General features: G+C 50.2%; 1 protein-coding gene across 3 annotated transcripts in view; it reads right to left on the reverse strand.

Annotated features, from left to right (window-relative positions):
- The window catches only part of FXYD6 (FXYD domain containing ion transport regulator 6), a 40,361-nt gene extending 19,077 nt beyond the window's left edge, over positions 1–21,284 (reverse strand). The window contains 1 exon segment of one of the 3 annotated variants that reach the window (NM_001132124.1): positions 21,153–21,284. The gene's annotated coding sequence lies outside the window, so the exon portion shown is untranslated. 3 annotated transcript variants of the gene reach the window in all.
- Between the last annotated feature and the right edge of the window lie 4,745 nt (positions 21,285–26,029).

The raw sequence follows: 26,029 nt of genomic DNA on the forward strand, positions 1-26,029 counted from the left end.
ACACGTTGCTGCCTCCTCTAGAGTGTATTATGAGAACGAATTCTGTTTCCGCTCATTTTTCCTCTCCTTTCTGTGCTCTCGTTTATCTCCACATTGGCAAGCAGCTGAGGTTTTGAGTGGAAGCAGCACTTCCATGTTAATTTTCCTCTCTGATCCTCCTGCTTGGTTGCTGGTTGCATGTGCGGGAGAAAGCAATCAGAAGAGTTTCTCCGGCAATTATCTTCCCATACTGAGTCACATAATTTCACTTAATTGCTGGGTAAAAACTGCTCAGAAAGAGAAGCCACTAGTTGATGATATAGCAACATGCTCTATTATTTTTGATTCCACGCAGCAGTGAGGTAGATCAGAATACCCAGTTCCATTGTGAAAATAACTCAGAAACAACCTCCCTTGAAAACGCAAAGGCTCCAAATTACGGTGAAACTTCATTATCTCACCCTCATCCCTCCCTCCCCCTGCTCCCGAAGCTTCACTCGCCTCCCCTGGCATCCCACCTGCTTGCCCTCCTGCAGGCTCAGCCCACGGATGACAAGCCCCGAGGGGTCACCGGGCCTGGGTCTTAGCAGGATGCCCCAGAGAAAGATGAGGTCTCACTTCAAACAGAACGTCCCGGAATGGGGCCTTTTATGGGGTCGCAGAATGCCTGGGCCCCACAGTTTAGTCTAAATGGTTACCCTAGACTATTATTATATGCAAAGGGATATGATTTAGCCTATGACGTATCTAGATCTTTGCAACCAAGAAGTCTATTAAAAAAAGATTCGACTGTGTTTATATTGAGCATAACCAAGATGTGAGGTCTACCAGATGGAGTTAGCATCACAGAATTCATCACAGTCGGTTACAGTGATTGGGCTCCTGCTTTTTATTTGTGAAAATTGGGGCCCAAAGAGAGACGAGGTACCTGATTCATCCAGTTATTCAGGGGCAGGGCAGGGCTCAGAACATACACTTCCCACTCTTGACTGCTGTTTTGATGTGCTGGGATTGGGAGGTGGGCAGAACAGGGCTGGCAGAGCGGTGGCCAGGAGGAACAGAGGAAAGGAAGGCTGAGCAATGCCAAAGGGAAGTGGGGCAGCCCGGCCGGAGCCAGGGAAGAGGGCAAGGCCCTGCAGGAATGGGGTGGCCAGGGACATGAGAGGGCAGGAGGGAAGCCACTGACAGCCTCCTTGGATTGGAGATGGGAGGTGACAGTGCTGGCTTCAGGGAAGGCGAGGGATGGAATCATGTCTAGAACAGGTCTTCTGGAGGCATAGGGCCCAACTGTTCCCTCTCTCACACAGGGGAGTAAACACATGATGAGAACAGGTCTTTCCCATGATCCCCTGGTGATGTGGTGAGTTTAGTGCAGGTGGCTATTGCTGCAGCATGGATCTGCGTTGTGTAAGGTTAGACTAAGAATGAAAACAGGGAGGTCACAGACAAACTGGTCAGATGTACTGGGAAAGAAGTGGACTTTTTTTTTTTTTTTTTTTGAGACAGAGTCTCGCTCTGTAGCCCAGGCTGGAGTGCAGTGGTGCAATCTTGGCTCACTGCAACTTCTGTTCCCCGGTTCAAGCGATTCTCCTGTCTCAGCCTCCCGAGTAGCTGGAATTACAGGCACGCGTCACCATGCCCAGCTAATTTTTGTATTTTTAGTAGAGACGTAGTTTCACCATGTTGGCCAAGATGGTCTCCATCTCTTGACCCCGTGAGCCGCCCACCTCAGCCTCCCAACGTGCTGGAATTACAGGCGTCAGCCACCACACCCAGCCCAGGTGGAATATTTATATTCCTAAGACCTTAGCAAGTCTTACTGTCTGGGAGGAAAATAGGGGGGAGAGTGGTCTGATCTATTTGTGCTAAGCAAGACCTCTTGGAGACAAAGGACTGGCCCCGAAGGCTTTTTAAGGCCTCCTTAGCCCTCTGTTTCCATGAAAGGGCCATGCCTGCACACTATCAGCCTTACCATCAGTTCTCTATTCTCCATGCTCATGAACGGGACCTGGGGGAGTGGTCAGTATAAACCAGCAGAGAATGCCCAAACCCTGGCCTTGGCTTTGGAATGTGCTTTATTTTTATGGGAATTTAAGCCTCATAATGCTTTCAGACAAAAGATAAAGAATCCCAGAGAGGCCTCAGTACTAGAGAGGCTGGATGTTCTTCTCCTTGATCGTCCTTGGCACCCCACCCCAGCCCCACTCCAGCGTCTCCCTGCTTCCCATCCATGCTGGGGCATCCTGGTGCCCTTGGCATCCAACCAAAGTACCTCCCCACTCACACACAGCTGCTCTCCAAACTGTCCCTCCTTTTTCTGCTTCCTGTCTCAGATGCTTTGGCTGAAGTTCTCTTGCAGGATTAAAAGGAAAATGAAGGACAAAAGGACAGTCATCATCCATTTGGGGGATGTATGTCTAGCAGAGCTCCAGGGGGGCTTTCCCAGGTTCCCTCCTGGCTGAGCCCAGCACCACTCACTCCCTCTCCATGTCAGGGCTGCTTTCTCCTCTCACCTTGGGTCCCATGTGACCACCAGCTTGGAAACAGGGGTAAGGACCACACTCAGCCTCACAGCCCCAACTTTGTGCCCTAAACACTCTCCTGTCAAAGTTCCCAAGCCTCAGGGACCCAGAGCCATGGCCCAGGTTCATCCTCTGTTTTTGTAAAACGGAGAGTCCATTCTGCTTCATTTTCTTTTTTCTTTCTTTCTTTTTTTTTTTTTTTTGAGACGGTCTCGCTCTGTCACCAGGCTGGAGTGCAATGGTGCGATCTTGGCTCACTGCAACCTCCTCTTTCCCAGGCTCAAGCAATTCTCCTGCCTCAGCCTCCCGAGTAGCTGGGACTACAGTTGTGAGCCACCACGCCCAGCTAAGTTTTGTATTTTTAGTAGAGACAGGGTTTCACCATATTGGCCAGGGTGGTCTCCAACTCCTGACCTCCGGTGATCCGCCCAACTCAGCCTCCCAAAGTGCTGGGATTACAGATGTGAGCTACCACACCCGGCCGATTCTGTGTCATTTTCAACCCCTTCTGGGAGGCTGCTCAAAAGTGCATTTGCTTATGTGGCTATGAGATACATCTCCTGCCTCCTAGACACTGTGCAAGACCCCCGCCCCAAGCCAGTGTGTCCCGACCGCAGGTCCAGCCACACCCAGTTTGGCAGGACACTGTGGAGCCACTGGCTGGCGAATGTGAATCCCCTGAGGAGGGAGGTCTGGAGTTGGAGCTCCTTGTGCCTTTACAAAGCACACCCCTGACTCACACTGCACACTTCCCAGACAGCAGCCTTGAACCAGAAGGCTGGACACAGAGGTCAGCCTGCATCATAGGAGCCCTTCTATGGATGCCACAGAAGAAACTAAGAGGAATTAAAAATTCTCAGATGAAAACCCACACTTGAGGCCCAGTCTGGGGGTCTGTATTGGATACAAGAGGTAATAAACAAATGATACAGGCCAGGCACCATTCTTAGTGCTTTAAATATTTATTATCTCTTAATCCTTAAGCATAACCTGATGGTAACACTGATAATGTGCACATGTGGCCCTTTCCAAGACCTAAGGAGGCCTTAAAAAGCCTTCAGAGCCAGTCCCTTGTCTCCAAAAGCTCTTGCTTAGCACAAATAAATCAGACTGTCCTCCCCCTATTTTCCTTCCAAACAGTAAGACTTGCTAAGGTCTTAGGAAGATAAAGATTCCACCTCTCTCCCAGTACATCTGACCAGTCTGTCTGTGGTTATCTTTAGTCCGGAGCTTCCGTGTTTTCATCCTTAGTCTGGTCGTACACTGCTCAGATCCACGCTACGGCAATAGCCACCTGCACCAAGTTCACCCTCACTGCACAGCTGGGGTCATGGGAGAGGCCTGTTCTTATCACCTGCTTGCTCCCCTGTGTGAGAGTGAGGAGTTGGGCTCCAGGTCTGCCGAATGCCTTTTGTTGTCATCAAACGCATTTTACAGGGAAAGAAACTGAGGCAGGGAAAGAGAGGTGCTCTGGAGAATAAGTGCAGGATTCTGGACTTCAGCCCTGTTCTGTCTGCCTGGCTGTTGGTGGAGGGCAGGGAGTCTTCCTGCTATGAGTAGGTTTCTTTCCATCCCAGAGCCAGCCCCAAACTCCAGCCCTCGGGCCCCACCTCACATGGAGGGATCACATCCACTTGGAGGCAAAGAGCCATGAGGGGCCACCTGCACTGTGGCTTTTTGAAGGGCCCACCTTCTCTAGGTAGCTGCCACCCTGTTTTCTCATTCCCATCCCAGTCCAGCAGGCTGAGGCCGCAAGACACAGCTACCTGAGAGATCTCTGCACAGAGAGCCACAATGCAGGGGCTCCTGCCTCTCGATGAACATTTACCAAACTTCCAGCATCTCTAGCTTCATACATATTCACGCACTAGAGAGACAGCAGGATGTACAATCCTGCCAGCTCACCCCTGAGAAAGCATTGATACTCACTTGTTGGACAGAGAGCTGTTTACTCGGGTGGGGGATTTTTGAAAACAGGCTACAGAACCCTGCAGCTGATTAGGCCGAGGGTGAGAGCATGGGGTGTAGGCAGCACAGAATCAGTGCAGAATCTGCCAGTCCCTTCCCTTGTCCACTTTCCAAGGCCATGATCAAGGTCAAGTGAGATAATACGTGTGAAGGTTCTTTATAAACCGTAAAACACCGTGATAACAACATGTAACATTCGTAAGGTGCTCATGCCACGCCAAGTGTTGTTCTAAATGGTTATATAACTCATTCCACCCTTATAATAGTCCTAAGCAGCAGCTATTATTACGATCATTCCCTTTACACAGATGGGCAGACTGAGGCCAGAAAGATCAAGTAAGCTGCCCAAAATTCCAGAGATAGAAAGTAGCAGAGCCTAGATTCAATCCCAAGCAACCTGGCTCCAGGGTCCTTGCTCTGAGCACTCAGCTCTCCCTCCTCTCTGCCACTCGGCGGCTCTGTGGCCTCGGGAGCGTTACTTGGCTTCTCAGAGTCTTGGCTTCTGCAACTGCAAGATGGACGTAACAGCATGCATCTCGGGAGCAGTGAGGGTCAGATGAGGTGGTCTTTGTGCCCACATCAGTCCCCTCTTCTGTGAATGACATCCCCTTTCGGAAGGGAGCCTGCTCTGCCCCCGCTCCAACCCTGCTGATCTACGGGAGCCTGCCAATCTCAGCTCCTCCCCTGTAGCTAAGAGACACGGTAGGAAAGACCTCAGCGTCCTGCTGGATGGGAGGAGGAGGAGTCTGTTGGGGGAGAAGTCGGCCAACAGCTGACAGGTACAGAGCTGGCAGGGGAGAGAGGCAGGGAGGAGGGGCCCAGAGAGCTTCCCAGCTGTGCCTCAGGCTCCTGTGTTCTCAAACCAGAGGGCCCCACCCTTCCTGAGTCTGGCTCTGTAAACTGATACCCCTGCTTCAACTAAACTAGATGGAGTTCTGTTGCTGTCATTTGCAATGAAAAGAGAAGGCCTGTGGACGGAGCTGAGTGCAGCCTGGTGAATAGTAACTGCTGGTGAAGCATCACCTGTTAGTATCATTACTGTATCACTCCCCAACTCTGTCCTTGGCTTCCTCCTTCATTTCTACCTTTTCCAGGAAAATGGAAAGATAAACAGAGATGGGGGCTAGGGAGAGGGCCCAGTTACTTCCTCCCCCTTCCCTTCCTTTGAACATTGTCCTCCAACCACTGGAAGGCTCCAGGGTCCTCGTGCGGTCACAGGGTGTGGAGGGGCCTCGGCCCACAGCTGACACCAGCTCCCGGCCACTGCCTTTTCCTGCCTCAAGACAAACAGCCTATGTCATCCAGAGCTGCAGACACGTGGCCCAGGGAGGACACATCTGGCTGGGACAGCTAAAGCAAGGGACACATCTTCCCAGGCCCAAACTGAGGGCACCCCCACGAGAGACACAGAAGCAAGACAGACAGAGGACATGAGGCAGCAGGAGAGGAGAGAAAACCCGGAGGAGGAGAAACTGAAAAGGCGATGCCCCAGAGGAAGTGGGAGAGGCGGGCAAAGGAAAGAGAAAGAAAGAGGCTTCGAGATGGGAGAGGCTGGCCCAGGGGCCAAGTCCCCACAGAAACTGAACTGGAAAATGGGAAAGAGGGACACAGGTGGTGAAGCCAGGACAGGTGGAGGCTGCTGAGAGAAGAGAATTGGCTTTGGAGGAAGCATCAAGCAAGCCGTCACGTCATCCTCCTCCTTCTGAGGCCTCGGCTGCCCTGGGTGCCTCCACCATGCCCTGTGTGCCCCACTCATACAGATGCACCAAAAAGCAGAGACAGGAAAATGCACCAGGGCAGGGTCTGAGAAGGAAAAGTCAACAGACAGCTGCTGTTCCTGGGAGAAAATATCTCACGCCCTTCCCTGGCTACAGGGCCACTGCCCAGAAGACACAGTGTCTCTGCTGGAAAGAGACCAGGAGCTGCGGCTATCCTAGACCGAGGCCCAGCCCACAAGGTCCTCAGCCACCTCCTCTGGTCACCATGCCCAATCTTCTTCCTTCACCAAGGTCATTCAAGGAGAAGCCACTGCCTCCCACAAAGGGCCCCTTCAGGGTTATCTCTCTAGAAGTGTTGGGCCCTGAGACACACAGGCAGGGCCAAATGGACTCCTGCAAAACCAAAGTGCTGTTCCTAAGATGGCCCTGTTCCTCCCGCCTCCTTGGGTTGAGGAGGTCACGGCAAGATGTATCAAGATAGGAACTCTTGTCCCTCAGCCCTGGGTCTTTCAGTGTATCTGTGACTGTCAAAAGAGAAAGGGGAGCTGCTGTGTCTTACATGTTGCATATTCCTGTTCCCTGACCACATTGGTCAAAGGGGATGACGACGACGATGATGATGATGATGATGATGATGTGATGATGTTAATAACACCAATCATTTATAAGACACCTTATTCACCAGACAACATTACAAGTATTAGCTCAAAGAAACATCACAACTCCATGGGATGTTGGTTAGTACTGCCATTCTACAGATTAGAAAAGGAGAGGCTCAGGCTTGTGCTATTGCCCAAGGCCCAACAGCTAACAAAAGCATACCTGGAACTGTCCCTAATTCTGATGGTGCCATGCACCTTCCACTTTTTCTTGCTGCCTCCCTGGCACATGTGGAAATGGGCAGGAACTAAGGGAAACAAAATTGGAGGCCCCAATTTATCCCTGGAATGCAAAAATGGCTCAACATATGAAAATCAATCAATATAATATACCACATTAGCAAAACGGAGGGAAAGCAAACCACACGATCATCTCCATTGATGCGGGAAAAGCATTTGACATCAACATCCGCCCATGAGGAAAACATTTAACAAATTAGGAATAGAAGGAAACTACCTCAACATAATACAAGCCATAAGTTTAAAAAAAAAAAAAAAAAATCCACAGCAAACATCACACTCAGCGGTGAAAGACTTAAAGCTTTTCCTCTAACATCAGGAACAAGGCAAGGATATCCACTTTCACCATTTCTATTTAACACAGTATTGGAAGTCCTAGGCAGAGCAACTATGCAAAATAAACAAATAAGTAAAAGGCATCCAAATTGGAAAGGAAGAAGTAAAATGATCTCTGTTCACAGATGGTATCATCTTATACATAGAAAACCCTAAAGATCACATATAAAAACTGTAAGAACTAACCAATTCTGCAATGTAGCAGGACACAAGGTCAACACACAAAAAACAACTGCATTTCTATACATTAACAATAAAAAATCTGAAGAAGCAACTAAAAAACAACTCCATATCATAATATCAAAAAGAATAAAATATTTAGAAATTAACCAAGAAGATGAGAAATTCATGCAATAGAAACATTTCTCAAAGAAATTAAAGAAGATGTAAATAAACGGAAAAAATAGTCCATGTTTGCAGATTGAAAGACCTAATATTTTTAAGAAATTAATACTATCCAAAATGATCTATAGATTTAATGCAATCCCTATCAAAATCTCAATGACATTTTTTTGTAGAAATAGAAAAATCTACGCTAAAATTCATATGGAATCTCAAGGGACCCTGGATAGCCAAAAAAATCCTGAAAAAGAACAAAGCTGAAGGACTCAAGCTTCCTGATTTCAAATTCTACTACAATGCTACAGTATCAAAATAGTGTGTGACATAAGAACAGACATATATACACCAATAGAGTAGGATAAAGTCCAGAAATAAACCTCACATATGTGGTCAAAAGATTTTTGACTTGGGTGCCAAGACCATTCAATGGGGAAAAGGCAGTCTTTTCAACAAGTAAGTGCCAGGAAAACCAGATGTACACATGCAAAAGAATAAAGGTAGACCCTTACTTAACACCATACACAAAATTTAACCTAACGGGATCCATGACCTACACATAAAATCTAAAACTTAAAACTCTTAGAAAAAAACACAGCAAAAGCTTTATGACATTGGATATGGCAATGGTTTCTTGAATATGACAACAAAGGCACAGGCAACAAAAGAAAAAAATAGACAAATTGGACTTTTTTTTTTTTTGAGATGGAGTCTCACCCTGTCACCCAGGCTGGAATGCAACGGCTCAATCTCGGCTCACTGCAACCTCCACCTCCGGGGTTCAAGCAATTCTCCTGCCTCAGCTTCCCAAGTAGCTGGGATTACAGGCGCCCACCACCACAACCAGCTAATTTTTGTATTTTTAGTAGAGACAGGGTTTCTCCATGTGGGTCAGGCTGGTCTCAAACTCCCGACCTCGTGATCCGCCAGCCTCGGCCTCCCAAAGAGCTGGGATTACAGGCATGAGCCACCACGCCTGGCCGAAAAATTGGACTTTATAAAAATGTAAAAATACTGTACATCGAGACACAATCAACAGATCAAAAATACCACAGAGTGGAAGGAAATATTTTCAAATCATACATCTGATAAGGAATTAATAGAGACCTTCTAAAACTCAACAACAAAAAAAGCAAACAATCCAATTCAAAAATGAGCAAATAACTTGAACTAACATTTCTCCAAAGAAGATATACAAATGGCCAATAAGCACATGAAAAGATGCTCAACCTCAATAATAATTAGGAAAACGCAAATCAAAACTACAATGAGATATCACCTCACATCCATTAGGATAGCTGCTATTAAAAAAAAAGAAAGAAAATAACAAGTATTGGTGAGGATATGGAGAAATTGGAACCATTGTGCACTGTTGCTAGGAATGTAAAATGCACAGCTGCCATGGAAAACAGTAGAGTGGCTCCTTAAAATATTAAAAATAGAATTCCCATATGATCCAGCAATTCCACCTCTGGATATACACCCAAAAGAATTGGAAATAGAACCTTGAGGAGATATTTGTAAACCCATGTTCATAGCAGCATTATTCACAATAGCTAAAACACAGAAGCAACCCAGGTGTTCATCAGTGAATTAATGGATAAGCAAAATGTGGTATATACACATAAAGGAATATTATTGAACCTTAAAAAGGAAGGAAATTCCAACACATGGATGAATCTTGTGCCCAGCAGCTGTGAGATGGACAGAGGCTGAGGAGGAACATAAGAGTAACTGTGGTGAGGTTGAGCATCCTGGCCAGGCACGGTGGGTCATGCCTGTAATCCCAGCACTTTGGGAGACCGAAGCGGGTGGATCACCTGAGGTCAGGAGTTCAAGACCAGTCTGACCAACATGGTGAAACTCCATCTCTACTAAAATACAAAAAAATTAGCCAGGCGTTGTGGTGCGCACCTGCAGTTCCAGCTACCTGGGAGGCTGAGGCAGGAGAATTGCTTGAACCCAGGTGGTGGAGGTTGCAGTGAGATCGTGCCATTGCACTCCAGCCTGGGCGACAGAACAAGACTCCATCTCAAAAAAACAAAAAAGAGTGCCTGTGGTGAGGCTGAGCATCTTTCCATGTCCTTATTGGTTCCAGCTACAACATGGATGAAACTTGAGGACGTGATGCTAAGTGAAATAAGCCAGTCACAGAAGGACAAGTACCGTATGATTCCACTTATATGAGGCACGTAGAGTAGTCAAAATCAGAGACAAAAAGGAGAATGGTGGTTGCCAGGGTCTCCGGGAAGGGGGAAATGCAGAGTGAGTGTTTAATGGGTACGGAGTTTCGGTTTCACAAGACGATGGGAGTTCTGGAGATGGATGGTGGTGATGGTTCCACAACAATAAGGATATACTTACCTCGCCGCTGAAATGTACACTTAAAAATCATAGTACATTTTATGTTATGTGTATTTTACCATACTAAAAAAAACTGGGGGGAAAATGGGTATAGGTGACGGGAAAAAAAATGCTGACCCTAACTCCTGACGAAGCTGGGCTCACTTGATGAGGGTGCTCTTACCCAGCCCAGGGAAGAATAACCCAAAATACAGCTTTTCAAACTTTGGCATGCATTATCCCCTTCTTCCTCCTTTCACATTTTCTTGCCCAACTGTGTTCTGCTGACTATGACTGAGGTTGGGGTAAGGCTGGGACCCTGGGGCCTGTTAAGAGGAGAGGTCGTGGCATGTCTGTTACCCATTGTCGGATCCCAGCTGTTCCCAGCGATGCCCCCTCACTCCCAGCTGAGCTTTGGCATCAGCACAGGCACTCCGGTGTCCCTCTCAGCCTCTGTCCATCTCACAGCTGCTGGGTGCCCTGCTGCACTTTGCCTAGCAGAACACCAGTGCATTTATGCTGAGCACTGGATGGAGTCCCAGACCAGTTTAGTCTACCCTGTCCACTGGAGCTCAGCTCAGGGTGGATGCCAACAGAACTACTAGCCAGCAGCCTTTCACCGTGGGCAGCAAAGCTGCAGATCACCTTTTTTTCTGGTATGGCTCAGAATTAGATGAGGGTGTAGAATCGAAATAAAGGCCACCGCTACTCAAAAATGTATCTGCCTCCACAACAATTCTTCCCAAGGAGAGACGTTTAAATGTCACGACATCACTACAAGATAAATACTCCCAATCATAACAGTCATTTATATCTTTGTCTGAGTTATTTAATCAGATTGCTTTCCACAGCAGAGAAATTTGTCTGCATTTAGGTGGAGAAACTGGGGGAGAAAGAGAGTACTTTTGGAACAAGGTGTAATTTTGGCAACAATGGCACCCTTATCCTTCCAGTAACCAAGTTAACAAATATTTATTGATGGCCTAATGTTTTCCAGGTACTTCACTCATCACTGAGGGCACTGCAGTGAGCAAGACAGACACAGTCCCTGCCTCCCTGCCTGATGGAGGTTACGGCCTCACCAAGTTTCCAGAGGTTCCTCTCTCCTTCCCCATCTCCACACTGCATCTGTGGCAAAGTCCTAGACACGCTCGCACTTGTAGTATCTCTCTAATCGCAACTTTCTTTCCATCACTCCTCTGGGTAACTTACCTAATAGTGCAGTAGCTGGACCCACCTTTAACCTCCTCCCTCCCCTCTGGGCTGGACACTGATTACTGCAGGACTAACCTTTCTAAAGTGTATTCCGAACACCTCCCTCCCAAACTCAAAGGCATTCGGTGGTGCCTCTATGTCCTATTTAGTTTTTTAAAATCCAAACTTCTTTTTGGCATATGAAAACCTCTAAGTGTACCTCTCTTCTACCCCTCCAGTATCTTCTCATTATTTTCAGCTAAGATGGTCTACATTCCATCTTCTGCCACGTGTGTTTCTGCGTGCCTTTGTATATTCTGTTCCTTCTACTTACAATGCCCTTCCCTTCCTTGTTTATTCCAGTTCTCAACCCTGGTTGTACCTTAGGATCACATGAAGAGCTTCAGAAAAAAAAAAAAAAAAAAACAGAAAGAAAGAAAAGAAAAAAGATGCCTGGAAATCAACTCAGCCACATTCAGCTCTAAACCCGGGCGGTGTAGCCAAGGCATCGGTAATTTTGAGAATCTCCCCCACTCATTCTGACAGCCAAGGTTAATAAATGCTATCTTTGTCCAGCTGCCACTCCACGTAGACCCCTTTCTCCAGACTCCAAGAGTGCCTGTTGCCCGTTGTTGGCACTAATTTGGTGCATAGCACATTCTGTTCCATGCTCGCTTCATTAAGATTCCCCTATTGGAAAGTCTCTGTGCTACCCCATGATCTGTCCTCACCTGGGATGGTGAGGACGGCCGAAAGTGCTGGCTGATGCATTAGTACGTTTGTCTCGAGGAGCGGAGAGAACACAGCTCCAATCACCAGACCTTGAAACTGTGCTGCGTGGGGGCATGAAAGGGATGGAAAACCCAGTCCCGTCAACGTCAACAGCAATGAATTATGCTGATTGTAATGTCTTGGTGGGATGTGATGAAAACGACACTTTCCCTCTGATCTTCCTCCCTAAAACCCATCACTCCAGTCTAATCATGAGGAGAACATCGAACAAATCCCAACAGGGCCGCATCCTACAATACACCTGACCGGTGACCCTCAGAACTGTCAAAGTCCTGGGAAGCCTGAGAAATGGTCACCACCCAGAGGCACCAAAAGAGGCACGACTCAATGGAGTGTGGTATCCTGGATGGGATCCTAGAACAGAAAAAGGACATAAGGTACAAACGAACGACATTTTAATAAAGTGTCAATGTTAGTCAATATTATTGTACCAACATTTGTTCATTAATTGTAACAAATGTACCACCCTAATGTAAGATCGTGATAATAGCAGAAACTGCATGCCAGGGGAGAAAACTGGAACTCATACAATCTGCCCAAGTTTTCTGTAAATCTAACTGTTCTAAAAAGATAGTCTATTCAAAGAAAAATAATAAAAATTCAAAAATTCAGTTAAAAGTAATCCTCAACCCCATCCCAGCACTCCGGCTCCTGCTCACCTTCCGGGCGTTTGACGAATCCGTAACAGGAGCCGGGCTTCTCTGGTTCAGAGCCACAGAGCAAACAAACAATCATCAAGGGCTTTTAAAGCTTCCTTTTAAAACAAGTGCTTTGGGTTGACCAGAGGCCACAGATCCATCAGTGGAAAATGCACCCAGTTCCCTCAATTTGCATTTTAAAAGCCCATCAAATAAACAATTAAGCATCAATTATTGTTAAATCGCCTAACTTGAAATGATTGCCTGCCCCGCCCAGCCAGCAATGTTCCAGAGAGGAGCCGATGAGGAGAGTGGACTCAGAGACTGGCAAAGGAAAGGACAGAGCAGAGGGTGGTGAAATTCCAGCAGTCCACAGCTCAAGGAGGCTGCAGACACTGCTGAATTCCCCAAGCTGCCAGGAAGGCAGCTGGACAGTCTAGGAGCAGGACAGGGCACCTCCGCCCAGTGCATCACTGTGGCTGACACCTCCCAGGGTGGCCTTTCCCTCTCCTGTCAGGCGCCTTCAGTAGCCCAATGGCTGGAATGCTGTCCCTCCATCCCTCACTCATGGAAGAGGGGCACTCCCACTGCTAGGGTGCCAGAGGCTGAGTCGTCAGGTCCCCTGGACTCAACCGGCCCAGACCCAACCCAGCCCGGCTGCACAGGGTAGAGCGGGAGAGGCAAAACTCTCTTGTCATATAGCAGGGGACTTATTTTTAACCTGGAGGCACCTTTATCTTTAACATGAAATCATGAAGTTCTTTCGAGGGAAGAGAAACATGCACAGAGGAAAAAGAAGAAGAAGAAGAAGAAGAGAGAGAGAGTGAGAAAATAACTGACTGTGAAAAGAAATAAGGCCTCTTCCTCAGAAACAGAAACAGAATTCACAAATCACAAACTCAGGCCTGTTTTCTGGAGGTCTCCCTGGAAAGATCCCAAGCGGAGGCATGGTGGAGAGACCTTAGCCTCTGGTCTTTCCGTGCGGGCCTGGCTTTGTCCTCCAGCTGCATGCGGGTCACTGTCATTCCAACCACATCCCCTCATCCTTGGCCCTCTATGCCCATATCAGATATTCTGAACTGGGGCAGCCCCATTCTCATGGCCCCAGCCTGGTCCGTGAGGCCCCAGCCCCCTTCCCAGGTCTTGCCGTCACCTCACCGTCACTGCCAACCGTGACACTGTGGCATCCCAGCCATCACCCATGGACTTCTCATAACAGCCCTCAGAAGCAGGCACACAGAACAGTACTGCGAGGCCAACTCAGGCACAGGCCAATGCTGCGCCTTGCCCAGAGGGAGTCAGAGTGGGATTCAGGCCTCCTGCCTGCCAGCACAGGGGCTAAGGCCCCTCTGCTTCCCCAGGAGATCTCGGTCTGGCTCCAGAGAGTCTGAATGGTGAGTGGTATTGCACAGAAGCCACAGGCTGGGGCCCCAGCAGGCTGCACACTCCAGCAGGGTGTGATGGAGTCAGGCCAGGATGGGATCACCTCCCCCACACACCTGCTGACAAAAGCCTATTCAAGACAGGACAGACAGCAGTCCCAGCAGCAGACACAGAAACCCAGAGCAGCTGCCAGGGCCAGGAACCCAGAAGCCAGGCCCACGCCACCCTGCCCACAGCCAGGCCACAGCACCAGGCAGCCCCCTTTGCTCTCTCTGCCTACCTCTTTAGAAGGACAGCTCTGGCCTGCATGTTTCAGCCTACGGGGCACTTTGCACAATTTCATATTGTCTCCCTTTTAGGGGTAGAAGTGGCATGAAGATAAACCCTGACCCACGGGCCTGGATACCCAGAAATGTCCCCTGCCTTTAGAGGAGGGGGCTGTTGACCTGACTCTGTCTCTGTTTCAGGAAACACATTATCCCCTCCCTCCCCTCAATGCATCCTCATCCCCACAGCACCAAAGCCTACACCCCTTCCCACGTAGGGCTGTCACCAGTGTATGCCCCCATCACACCATAGCTCCCTGGGAGCACAGGCACACCCTGGCCATCTCTGGATCCCCGGGACTGAGCACAGCAGCCGCTCAATAAATGTTGATGTGTGAATGAAAGGACACTTCAGCATCATTATCCCTTTACATCAAATCCATTCTAAGCTCAGAACAACCAAAGGATCTATAGGGAATTTTTCAGGCATTTAAAACTTTCTCGGTATCCTCCTTCCTCCATTGCCTCATTTCTCATCTCTGTGTCTCTCTGTCAAAACCCAACTACCAAAATGCTGTGAGGAATCAGCCTCTCTCCTTTGCCTTCAGCTTTTAAGCATCTCTCAGACCTCAGATGGGGTCAAATTCTTAGTTTCTAGACTCTACCAAAGCAACTGGGAGACTGAGGTGACGCATGGTAATAAAGGGATGTGCATCTTGGGAATGTGTGGTGTGCACCGGCGTATGGGAGACAGCTGGGAAAGGCAACCGGGTGTCCACACCTCCTGGTGGTGAGGACTCTTCCCCATGCGTGTCACAGCACACACGCTGCTCACTGGGCTTTCTCCACATGTCTGACACTGTGCCAGGCACTGTGGGGAGAACAGACCTGCCATTGAGAGGAGGTGCAGTGCAGCGGGCGGGGCAGGGCTGGGGAGGCGGGGCGTGTCCATCCGCAGCTAAAATGCAGGTGTGTGCTCTCAAGGAAGAACTGACAGGACATTCACGGTATATGAGTATGTTTATTGGGAATTTTAATGCCTGTTTATTGGGAATATGGAATAATTACTTGAAAGAATAAACACTTGGGAGGAGCCGCAAAGGATCATATAACAATAATAATGCCATTCTAATAATCCTAATAATGTGTCATTACTGACATTATTACAACAGCCGATATCTCCTGAGTGTTTACTCCGTGCTAGGCAGCATGCTGAGCCCTTTACACAGCTCGCCTCATATTGTCCTCACACTCATTTGACAGGTAAGAAAACTGAGGTTTAGGAAAGTGAAGAAATCTAGGAAGCATCAGAATCCAGTTTAGAATCCAAGTTTGCGTGTCTACAAAGACTGCCACCCTCTACTCGGCACATTCCAGCAAGGGCCTGAGCTCAGGGAGAGAGTGAGACAGTACCAGGCTTCGGATGACCATCTGGAGAACGTGCCTGCAGAGGTGGCTGCAGTCAGGTCACACTGAGCCTGGAGTGCCCACACCACGTACCTGTGCTTATTAATAGGCACTGGTGAGCCTAGGGAGGTTTTTGAGCAGAGGAGTGGCAAACCTGGACCTGAGCTGTAACATCAGTGGGTAAAATGGAATGGGCTGAGAGGGTGGACATTCACAGGCCATCACCATGGTCTGAGAAACTGCAACTCTTTGGGCAAGGTGACAGGGCGTGTGGGAATGTGTGAGCCCCTGCCTCCCTGTCGGGTGTGGGAGATTATGTATGTGTGAGGAAGGGAACGTGCGTGAGAGTGTAAGTGCACCCGTGATTGCATGGAGGGGCTCTTCCTATGGAGGAAGAAGGTCGCAGGGCCTCCTGGTAGGATGTGGACATGAGGTGGACAGTGGGGGAGAGGAAGGAACAGGACAAGCCCATTGATCTACCTGAGCAGGAGGGCTCCAGCAAAGGAGAAACCTCAGAAGCCCACAGGGCCTGCCTGACATATGAGGGGAACATTTATTAAAAGGGTGAAGGAGGGAGTTTGAAACCTTAGCCTCTGGTCTCTCAGTGCGGGCCTGGCTTTGTCCTCCAGCTGCGTGGGGGTCACTGTCATTCTAACTACATCCCTTCATCCTTGGCCCTCTCTGCCCACATCAGATATTCTGAGCTGGGACAGCCCCATTCCCATGGCCCCAACCTGGTCCGTGGGGCCCCAGCCCCCTTCCCAGGCTGTGTGCTCCCTCCCACATCTTTGTAACAAACATGTTCCTGCGCAGCCTCCAAGCTGGCTTCATCCCTTACCAGGTTGGGACCTCTCCCTCCCCCGATTCTGGAGCAGAGACGATGCTGCCAAATTGGTTCCATGCTTTTGTTTCGGCCAGAGATGTCCTGCCTCTCATCAGGGACAGTGTCAGAGCACTGTGTTCCCGACCGGCCCCTCTCGTTGCAACTCTCCAGCTGGCCAGGGGTTCTCCCTGCAGAAGATTTCATGAACCTCCAAAATGACAGCCCAGTCCTCTCCAGTTGTCTCCTCCAGAGAACAACTCTTTAAAGACCACCCCCCTCCGGCCTCCAGTGTGCAGCCTGGTAGAAAAGGCCAGGCAGACCAGGAGGAGCTGGCTCCCTCAGTCCTAAAGAAAAAAACTTGGTTTCAGCTTCTAGAGCACCTTCTGCCACACTGGGTGAAAAGGAGACTTTCTCCAGGGTAACCAGAGCCCAGCCCCTTCCTGCTCAGCTCAGCTGCAGCACTGTATTATGAAATAATGAGTAGTCTTTGGTACCTGGAGAGAAAAGGGATCTCTTTCAAAATTGTATAATCCACACAAATTTAGAGGAAGACGTGCCTTGGAAATCATGAATCTAAACCCCACTACTGACAGATGCGGAAACCAAGGTCTAAAATCCGAAAGGCTTTCAGTTGCTGAAGAGCAGTCTAAGCCATTTCTGGATTTCACCAGAAGCCCAGTTCGCATCCAAAGGGATATTTGTGCAATGAACACATTTGCCTTTCGGTAGCACGGAAGCTCAGGGGCAGAGCTGGGGCTGGAACCCGGCCTTTCCACTTCACGCTCCCTGCCTCCTTGGGGCTGTGCCTTTCATGACTGGTTTGCTTCCTCCAGGGTGCTCAGAAGGTGATTTGTTCAAAGGTGAATATTGGGGGGCTGCCTGGCACAGTCTGCCATCCAGATGGCAGCCAACTAAGTCCAACAAGGTTGGGAGGAAGAGAGGAGGTGCTCTTATTTAGGGGAGATCTCGGTGGGCTGGCTCCCCCGAGGCTGTCGGGGAATTTCCAGGGTCTACGAAACTGCCCCTTCTCCCCCGTCTCCTTGCCACAGCTTCCAGCCTCGCCTTCCAAGAAAACATAGTGAAGCAGGCTCCCAGTTATACCCGCCCACTAAGGGACCCTCACTTTGGAAGGGCATCCCAGTCACCAGCCAACCAAAGGCTCTCCCTCCAAAGAGTTCCATCAACCCACCATCTCTGATGGTGACTGAAAAAAGAAAGCAAGGGATGCAGGATAGGCAGTGTGAAGGCCAAAATCCTCGCTGAGGAGTGACTACTGGCCATGTGAGGAGTGACTACTGGCCATGTGACTGCTGAGCCTCAGTTTCCCCCACTGTGTCCCGACTGGATGCTCCCTCAAGGCCTCTTCCGGCTCTGAGAAACCTAGGATTCCGATGTCAGGGACTGTGTCTCCCTCCTCACCTTCATGTCCCCAGCAATTAATACACAGTAGACACTTAAAACAGTTCCTTGAATGATTAAATGATACCGGTCCTCAGGTCAGTGCAAAGATCCGATGGAAGCCAGGAAGGAAATGCTTCCCCCAGGCGCCTACCGTCTGACAACCGTAGAAGCCACACGTCTTGGGAGAACCCTGGCAAGCCTAGAGCCCTTTGCACACCCGCTTCCTCTCCTAGATGCACAGATCTGGTTGGAGGAGCCGAGGGGGAAGCAGGAAAACGTGCCAGGAAGAGAGGGTGGCCTGAACCCCAGGCAACGGCGGGTAGCCCTAACTTTCGCTTTCTTGACCCTGTGGCCCCTCTCTTTCCCTCTTTCTGGGTTCCCTCCCCTTCCTGCCTCCCTGGCCTGGCCTCCTTGGCTTTCCGGGGACAGTAGCCACTTTTCCTTCTCTCCTTTGTGGGGGCTCAGAGCCTCCGATGGTCCCAGAGCTGGCCTGATCCTCGCTGGTGAGGATGACTCCCAGAGCCTCAGGCTTTCTCTGGGTCAGGGAAGAGAGCAGTGGCAGGGGAGAGGTTGAAATTCTGGTCAGTGCCCAGCCTCTGGAGTCCAGCACCTGGGAATGGCTCTCATTAACACCTGGAGCTCCGGACTAGGGCTTTGAGGAGGAGGGAAAAGGGCTGCACCCACTCTTTATCCAACCTTCCCTTCCAGGTTTAGGGAAGGGGCTCCTCTTTTGAGGGAATGTGGCAGTGCCTTTTCCTCCACCTTCCTCTGCAGGGTTCCCAGGGAGATGTTAGGGTTTTCCTTCTGGGCTTCCTGAGCCTCCATATCTTCCCCTCTATGCCCCTAGGGAGGTGGCTGGATAAGGAAGGAAACTGCCCTCTCTCTCCCCTGCCTCAGCCCAGACTGAGACTTATTTAGATGTACTGTGTGTGTGTGTGTGTGTGTGTGTGTGCATGCACAGTGCGAGCGTAGGGTGTCAATGTAGCATTGTAGGTGGTGTGTGGTGGTGCGGTATATATGCGGTGTGTTTGGTGTGTATGTGCGTATAGGTATGATGTATATGTATGTGTGGTGTGAGTGTGAGGGTGTGTTGATTGCGTAGTGTGGTATATGTCTGTATGTGTTTGTGGTGTTGGTGATGTGCAGTGTGTGTGAAGTGGGTGGTGTGAGTAAGGGGCCACTGCAATTGGGTGTAGGAGCCAGATATCTAGGTCTCCTAGCCAGGGATAACCAGTATCTAGGCAACCATATTGGGGGGAGGGGAGGAGATACGGAGGTGAGGAATGGGCAGGAGAAAGAGGGAGGCTGAGAAATGGAGGAGTTTCCATGGCAACGACCAGGCAAGTCACGTGCAAAAGGCTAAGTTGCGGACGTAGACATACACATCCATAATATGAGGGTGGCTGGATCCCCAGAGGGGGCTCCTTCTAGAGAGGGCCTGAGATGCCCACTGATCCATCTTCAAAGCTGGAAATCTTAGCCCAGCCAGAGAGCACGAAGCCACAGAGTCAAAGGAAATAGTGGCAGAGAGCACACTGGCGGGGAGAAGCCTCCAGTAGCCACGGTCCCGCGAGCGTGCAGGCTTGCAGCAGGTGACGAGGCAGGCCCATGTTTCCAGCGAGGCTGCTCCCAGCTCCGACCCTCGGGTGCCTCCTCTACCAGCCACCACTTGTAAGAGCCAGAAGCCAGCGCTAGGAGCCCCAGGCTGCACACCCAACTCTCCACGGAAGCCCGGGAGACACAATAGGGGAGGCTCTGCCAGGGCCAGCCCTGCTGGGGAAAGGGGGCAATGGCGGACCCCAGGGCCCCCCGGAAAGGAAACTGGATTGGATGGATAGACAAGAAGGAGGGAAAAAATGATGCACTCTCATGAATCCCCGAGCGCTAGAATCCTCCTTTCCCTGCGCCCCCATCCTGTGCCCACTGCCCAGCCCCACCTTCCCCAAGCACCAAACCAGCAAGTTCCATTTTGTGTCGCTCGTTTGTCCACACTCACACCCAGCCACACGCCCTCGTCCGTAATTCCCCACGCTCCACCAAGTGTCCACACCTTCCAAGTAACAAAGGGAAAACTCCTCATGGATAAAGGGTGGGCGCAGCCCTTTCCGCTTCTCCTGAAAACCCTGACCCCAAGCTCAAGGCAGCACCGAGAGCAATTCCCAGCCACCAGCGTCACCCCCAGCGCCACAGCCTGCCTCCCCTAGAGGCTCCTCTCTCTTCCGACGCCGATCTCCTTGTTTACATCCCCAGCCCGGTTTCCCGCTGCCCAGGCGGCGACCGCGGCGCAGCTGACCGCGGAGGACCGTACACACCCACTGAACAAACAAACCCCGGCGCTCCCGGCGCTCCGGAGATCGGTCCCCACCGAGCCTCGCCCCTCCTCGGAAAAAGGAGCCAACTTTGCCCACCTCCCCAGCCGCCTACCTGCACAGCCGGTCCCCTCCGAGACTCCCAGGAGGACCCGCCGAGTCCCGAGGAGCCTGGGAGTGGCGGGGCTGGGGGCAGGGCGGTGGGTGAGGCTTGAGCTGCTTTCCCGCCTCCCCTCCTGCTAGGAGTCAGGCGGGCTGGGAGGCGCGTCCCGCGGGGGCGGGGGCGGGGGCGGGGGCGGGGGCTCGCTCGGGGCTGGGCTCGGGGACAGCCCACTCCGTGCTGCGGTCCGCTGGCTTCTGGGTAGCGGCCGCGCGCAGACCCCCTCTCCTCCTCTCCCTGCCCGTCCCCCCGCTCCGTGCTCGCGCGCGTCCTCTGCTCCTCTCTCCTCTCGGGGGGCGGAGAGATTTTTCCAAAGGGCAGTCAAGCTCCGAGAAGCAACAGGAGACTGCCGCCGAGGGGGCGTGCAAGCGCCGGAGCGGATTTGCCATCGGCTGTTGCTTTTCGGTTTCCCTCTGGTTAGGGTGGGAAGGGAGCAAGACAGACACAATGGCAGACCTGGTGTCTCTCTGCAATAATAAACCCCGAGGAACGGAAAAATAGGAGAAAATAACCCAGCACCAGACACAGCAGCCCACGTTAATTGGGAGCCTTGGTAATTAAGGGGAATGTGCACCAAAAGCATGAATGGCTGTGTCGTGGGCGCAGGAGCCAGCTCCAGTTGTAGTTGTCATTTTCAGCTAGAGCCAGGTGGGGAGCTGGGGGGATGGTCCTTACCTGAACCATAGATCTGCTGCCATGAACCCCCTTTTCAAGCCCCATCCACTTCTGGCCCTGCCAGGAGCAGTACCACCCCGTCCTCAGCCCAGTCCCCAAGAGTCAAAATTCATGATGACGAACTTTGAATGTGAAGATGTAAATCCTGGCTCGGCAACCCTGTCTGTGACGCGACTTGGAGCATATCTCTGCACTCAGCTCCTGAGTCTATTTCCTCACGTGGGAAAATGGTGATTAGAGACTGACCCCATGGGAGGCTTAGCTCATAGTGAGTGCTCAAGAAATTGGCTCTTACTATTAGGGGCAGAGCTTGTAGGAAGGGACAGAGGCCAGGCACCGGTGGAAACCAAAGAAACACGAGTGTCAGTAGCCAGGAGCCATGCTGAGATGGAGGCTGTCCAGCCTCAGTCAAGGTGTGTGTATGGCCGAGCTGGGTGGAGGGAGGGGCTACTGAGAAAGGCTGTGATTGTCCAAGCCTAGGTAGGACCACGGAGACTTCCTTACAAACCCCAAGCCGGGGATGATGGGTACTGCTAGAAAGAAACCCAGCCCTGCCTCTGCTGCCCTCAGTTCTGGGCCTATTTTCTCATTTGTGAAAATAGGGAGATGGACCAGATGATCCTGAGGTCTCTTCCAGCTCTGCCCTAGATGATCTAATTATTTTAATAAAAGGTCAGGTCTCAAAACCCCAAGGCAGGAAATATACATGAACTCAAGAAGACTTTGGAACCAGTAGAGGAACCATAAATAGCTACTGAGAAAGAGCACCCAAAGAGCCTCCCCTCAGGGGATAGTTCTGGCCCCTTAATCATGGGACTTGGCTGAATGGATGCCACTCCGGCCCAGTCCTGAAGTCCCTGAGGTTCCTGTGAATGCTAAAGCTCCTTCTCCAAAGCCAGACTCAAATCTTGCCTATTTTCATGCCTAACCCTTTTCCGTTCGTGTCTTTTCCTCTATAAACTGAGGACAGCATTATAACTGTCCTTTTTCCTTTTCATGTGTTCCAGGTGGCAGATTTAAAACCACACCCCTTTCTAGGCCCATGTCCTTAGGCAGATACATTCATGCCTCCAAATGCCCTTGAATCCTGCCTTTTGGCCACCTCTCTGTGTTGCTTTTTAGAGCACCTACTAGTGATGACACGTCAAGCCCAGGCTTTGCAAGCCTATTTGGGAAAGGATAGTTCAGAACTCCAAAGCCAAGCCACTTTTTGGTTCAACCCCATTTCCAGCCAGAGAGTTCTGAAGTGTTTGGCCCAGTGACTTCCCAGGTCCCCCTACCTAATGCTGACCAGCCCAGGCTGCAGAGGGATAACAGGAACTAAATGTGCATGAGAAACCGCCGTGGCTTAACTCCCAAATAATACTTCATCACGTTCCATCCAGGGGTACTGCTGGAAGGATTTGGGGTGTTACAGCTACAAAGCAGCACGCAAGCTTGTTCTAGGGTGAGTCACATCTCCCTTCTAGCAGGAAAAGAAACACATCTACCCCCTGTGAAAAATGTGGGCATTCATAAAAAGAGGTCACCAGCTGTTCCATTCTTTCAACCGTGTATGGACAGGAGGAGCTACTCTTCACTGAGACCTGGGCCAAGATCTGAGGATATACTGCGGAGAGGAACGATGTGGTCCCTGGGTGAGATAGAGATTTAGCAAATGTTCCCATGAATAAACGTGTAATTAAAACACAGTTCAGAGCCCTGAAGATATAGCACTTGAGAAAGGTCAGGAGATGTTAAGAAGATGAGGTAAAGTAGCCAAGAACTGGGATGTCAGGGTGGGAAGATGATTCTGCCTCTGGAACAGAAGCAGTATGTGCAAAGGCCCTGAGGCGGAAGGGGCATGGTGTGAAAGGAGCCAGGGTGGGACTGGCCCAACAATTCCTAGTGATTCCAGCTTTTATCCTGGGAAGCCACTGATGGGCATCATGAAAACTGTTCTGAGCAAGAATTGGTGAGAGGCTGGGTTGGGATGTTCCTGGTGAACCCTGCAAGTCAGGGTTCGGGGGCTGTGTGGGGACAGCACTAACATGAAGCTGAGAAATAAGCCTGATCCCCACTAAAGAGTCCTGCTTCTTCACAAGCCCAAAGAACCAAAAAAAAAGATCCAGGGCAGGGCTGCGCAGCCATGGAGAAAGTAGGATAAGAAAGGGTGGAAACCATTCCTGAAACACTCCCCACCCGCCAGAACTGGAACCATGGGAAGACCTGGAGATGGAAAGGACAGTATAACTGCTGGGAGCATCAGGGACTGCTCTGTGCTTTGAAGCTTGCTCTGGGGCTAAGTAACTCACAAATGTGTGCTAAAATCCCATCTGGAGAGCACTTGCCCCGGTCCCCTTGTATTGCAGCAAAGTAGCCCTTCTGCATGTCAGTGCCCTGGTCGCACAGCCACAGACAGGTCACAGAGTGACCTCCTGTGTCCTGGTCACACAGGACACAGAGGGCCTAAAGGGGAAATTAAAGAGGAGAGACCAGGAGTCTTAGAAGAGACCCTCACCCCTCCTAGCAGGTATCCCTTCTAGATAGACACAGAAGGCAATTGGGGTGCCACTTCATCCTGGGGTGGGGCTGCAGAAGGGAGCCGATCTTGCCCACTGACTGCTACTTTGTGTCCATGCATACCCACTTGGCTTTGCACAGGTGTGAATGTGTGTCCTCCCCACTCAGCCAAATGCCAAACCCCCAACCCCTAGGACAGAACCGTTTCCTGGCTCCTCGGCTGAAACAGCTCTGCTCACTTCCAAACCGCTCCTTGATCCTGGGTCCCTTCCTCTCTCTCCAACCTTTCTTTGTCAAACTCCTCCAACTTCTCCCTCAAGCAGCTGTGTTGAGTCCTTGGTCATCTTATGCAGTTGCTGGACAATCTAAATCCACAACCAGGGTTTTACCACCCACTTAGGCTTGATGAGTCCACAATCTCCAGCCCGGTCCTCTCCCCAGGAGACCCAGGCAAGTAATCCCAGGGAGTCAGCACCGTCCACTCCCAATCCGTCCTCCCAGTCCACTCTCTATCCATCCTCTCACGGCTTGAAGCTGTTCCCTCTCATGTCTTCCTTGAATGCATGAATGGCACTGCCCCCAATCCAGTTACCCTGCAAAACACATGCCACGCTCAGACCTCTCCCCCAGTGCCTCCTTTCCTGCGCACCACTCCTGTTCTAGGTCAGGTCTCTGGCACCAGATTCCCACTGGTGACTCTGCCACAGTCCCCCTACCTCTAGGTAGAGTTATCTTCCACAATACAAATGCGATTCAAAACTTCAATGGCTCCGTATTTTCTACAAGTTAAAGTCAAAATTCTTAACATGACATTCAGCCTTTACAACCTGACACCCACCTGCCCCTCCTGCTTCATCTCGTGACCCGTTCCCTGCCCTATTTCCCCCCATCACTCTCATCACTCCAATCCTTGTAAGTGCTGTGTCCCAGACCAAAAGAGCTGTGCACAGTTATCCAAATACGCTGCCTGATTCCTACCCCCAAATCTTTGTTTACATAGTTTTCTCTGCTTGAAACATCTTTTGCCGCTACATCCTCTGCCTATTTTCTCTACTTACAAGAATTCTACCTACGCTGCAAAGTTAAATTCAAATATTACCTTATTAAAAATGAAAGCTGTCTTATCCATGCTGTAATTAACAGCGTTGTGTCTCTATGTTTATAATTGCACTTATCATAGCCTGAACTTTGCTATGTTTACTTGCATGTGTCTGCTGCCCTAATAGAATGAGAATTTAAGGTCAGACCTGGCCTCTCACTCCACTTATAGACCCCACTATCATGTGCGGTGACCCACTTATAACTTGTTGAATTTAAGTGAATCGTAGTTGTTGACTTGAAGGACTCTGCCTGGTCTTGCTCCAACCAACTTCTCCACATTCATTTTGATCTCCAGCCAGCAACCTCCTAGCTTAACCAAAGATCTTAGCCATAAGTCTTCAGAGAGTCTTCAGAATTGGTTCCCTGAGTGCTGATACCCTGTGCCTAGACCACACTTGTGAAATTCATTAGCTTTGCTTTCTCTTGCCAAGACGAAGAGAGGAAGTAGTTGGTGCTCGAGGCCACAGCCAGAGGAGAGATGGATAGTGAGCCTCACAGGGCTGTGATCATTTCCAAATGAAGGCCTTCTCCTGAATGGTGAGTCCTGGGGACCTCCCAGGCCAGACTGCCTCCAGAGGAAGAGCAGGTAACCATCACACTGACCTGGGTGATGAAAAGCAGGTATTCCCTGACTACTCACAGAGTTGTCAGGATAGGGTGGCAGACACTGCTCGGTCCCTAGCCAGCTTCAGTTCTCTTCTTTTTCCTTTCTATCAGAACGTTTTTTCTAACTGAGCAGCAATATGCTAAAACTACTCACTTTCTCAGACTCCTTTGCAACTCTGGGTGTCCATATGACCCAGTTCTGGCCAAGGAGATTAGAACGGAATTGCTCCAAGAAAAATGCAGTGGTATGTTTCTTTTGCTCTTTTGCCCTCCACCCTTTGTTCTTTCCTGTCTTCCTCCTCCTCATTCTTCTTCTTTGTCAGAAACATGGATGCGATGCCTGGAGATGAAGCAGCCATTTTGCAACCATGAAGAAAATAAGTATTTGAGTAAGGATGGCAGGACAAGAAGCTGTAAGAGCCATCAACAACATCCGAATGGCTTCACCCCAGATTCCTTGTTATGTGAGCAAATTCAACTCCTATTACATAAAGCGACTGTAGCTGGTTTTCTGTTCCATACAGCCAATGCAAGCCTAACTGATGTACGTGGGTTAGAACAGCTGGGGAGGACAGGCTTTCATCATGAGAAAGCAGAAATTCAGCACAAGTCCTTCTCCTCTAAAAGTCCTTGACCTGCCACTTGCAGCCCAGTAACACACACCTGAC

Source organism: Pongo abelii, chromosome 9 (assembly GCF_028885655.2).
Source record: "Pongo abelii isolate AG06213 chromosome 9, NHGRI_mPonAbe1-v2.0_pri, whole genome shotgun sequence".
In the NCBI taxonomy this organism is placed as follows: domain Eukaryota; kingdom Metazoa; phylum Chordata; class Mammalia; order Primates; family Hominidae; genus Pongo; species Pongo abelii.